At 35.2% G+C, this 2,500-nt stretch overlaps 1 protein-coding gene across 1 annotated transcript in view; it reads left to right on the top strand.

Moving 5' to 3' along the window:
* Positions 1-2,500, top strand: part of LOC144979752 (transient receptor potential cation channel subfamily V member 6-like) — a 22,039-nt gene that overhangs the window by 1,109 nt on the left and 18,430 nt on the right. The window lies entirely within an intron of this gene.

Raw genomic sequence — 2,500 nt, forward strand, 5'->3', positions numbered from 1 at the left:
TAATATAATAATAATAATAAGAAGAAGAAGAAGAAGAAGAAGAAGAAGAAGAAGAAGAAAGAAGAAGAAGAAGAAGAAGAAGAAAGAAGAAGAAGAAGAAGAAGAATAAAGTTTCCCCGTAGAACGAATGGCTGGAATTGTATTTTCATTTATTCATCTATTTCATTAGTTATTAATTTGTTCATTCATATATTTATTAATTAATCTATTTATTTCTTCGTTTATTTATTTATTTACTCATTTATTCACATATTTATTTAATTATTTATTTTTTCATTCATCTATTATAAATTTATTGATTGATTGTCCACGAACTCACTCATTCATTCCGAATGCAGTGGCGATAATAATGATATCATGATAGTGCTGGTATCTAATATTAGCCTTGGTGGAAATGATGACGTTTCAACTTTATATTTCTTTAAACCAGCAAATAATTTTCTCAAATCCATCAATGAGGCCAAGACATATCTCCATTAAGATCAATAGTGTCGGTGTATGGAGAACAAAGAAGGGCCTATTCGTGTTCAATGAAGCGTGTCGTGTTTACAAATAAATAGATGCCCTAGTATAAAAATGAATTTAACCATTAAGATTCGGTGATGGATTATTTTGGGTTTTGGAATACAGTGTACTATTGATGATATGCGTTTAGATAAAATACTCACAACATCCGCCAGCCGAATATGATGTTTCAACAGACACACAACGATGTCGTGTAACCTTGAATGTTTATAGATTGAATGAAGATGACGTCACTCAGGTCTTTGATATTGTTTTTTGCAGATTGCACATAGTGTTGTGTGTTGGTCCGTTATATTTCTGGATGGCAGTGTTGTGAGCTCCTTAGCCAAGCGCATACAATCTATATTGATATAATGCATTTAGCGAAAATAAAAAAAAATCACAACATCCGCCAGCAAAGATATAACGTACAACACAAAAAATTGACGAGGTGAGAATTACTCATGAACGTGGATGGCTAAAAGCAATAACAAAGACCCGAGTGACCTTTCATCTATATATTTACACTAGAAAATAAGATGCCATCTCTTTGAAACCAGAAGACCAATTACACAAGGTCTGTACCCAGTCCCCCAGAAGATTCGTTTTACACTTTCAAAGAAAGAGGAACCAGTTTTTTCTTCTCTTTTCCCCTATTACACGATTAGCAATAACAAAGAATGACGTCATCTTCATTAATTCTATTGATGCCGTGCAATACTCACCAATTCTGCCCGACGCAAACAGCCTCTCACAGATACAGAGCACGGTTCACAATTTTAACACAGGCGATTGAAAATAATGCACGGTGTTTTAATGTGCTATGATGAAATTCCCTCAATCGAGTTTCAAAATATTGTAATTGATACGCATAGTCTGAGACGCTGTCCTATTCGGCTGCTTTGCATGTTCTAAAGATAGCTATTAATCGACTATATATAGAATAAAGTTGACGTCACTACGGTCTTTGTTATTGGTTTTTGCCATCCATGTTTGTGAGTAAATTTTTACTATACTGTATCATCCAGACCATAAAAGTTCATGGTTACATCGTGTGTTGGCGCGTTATATTTCCGGATGGTAATGTGAGCTTCTTAGCCAAGCGCATGCTATCTATACATAGTATGCGCTTGGCTAAGAAGCTCATAACATTACCATCCGGAAGTATAACGGACCAACACACAAAACTGTGTGTATCCACGAACGTTTATAGTCAGGTTAATACAGTTCAGTTAGCATTACTCATAGACGTGGATGGCGAAAACCAATAACAAAGACCTGAGTGACGTCATCGTCGAACTATCTATACATAGTATGCTCTTGGCTTAGAAGCTCACAACATTGCCATCCGGAAGTATAACGGACCATCACACAAAACAATGTGTAACCTTGAACGTTTATAGTCTGGTTAATACCGTTTAGTGAAAATTACTCACAAAAACGCGGATGGGCAAAGAGCAATAACAAAGGCGTGAGTGGCGTCAACTTCATACTATCTATAGTCTGGATAATACAGTTCAGTGAGAACTACTCATAAACATGGATGGTAAAAAGCAATAACAAAGACCTGAGTGACGTCAACTTCGTTCGATCCTTCGGGGAATCCATCTCAAATACTTTTTTTCTGCTCTAATCTGAATTATTTTTTTTAAAGGGGGCATTACAATTTTTGGCCAGAAAATTCGTTCATCAAATATCGATGGATTAAAACTACCCTTATTTGAAAAAAAAACCCTCTCGTGAAGCTCCAGGTTGAGAGTTTTTAGCATGATGAGGGGAATTTTAATCGCAGAGCAATTTTCCTTAGCAAAGTTTTCAATACGTGTTGGGTTTTTTTTTTTGTTCCAGAGTTGGGTCATTTTCATTTTTCCTTTTGGGCTATGTCGTGTTGGGAATAATATTACCCCCAACCAAAGGTTGCATTATATCATGTGTATTAAATTATAATTCCCTTAAAGTTTCACAGGCTCAATTATGTTAAATTGTAATTCCATTA

The sequence above is a fragment of the Berghia stephanieae genome, chromosome 9 (assembly GCF_034508935.2).
Source record: "Berghia stephanieae isolate SIO BIC M18660-M18661 chromosome 9, UCSD_Bste_1.3, whole genome shotgun sequence".
Taxonomy (NCBI): domain Eukaryota; kingdom Metazoa; phylum Mollusca; class Gastropoda; order Nudibranchia; family Aeolidiidae; genus Berghia; species Berghia stephanieae.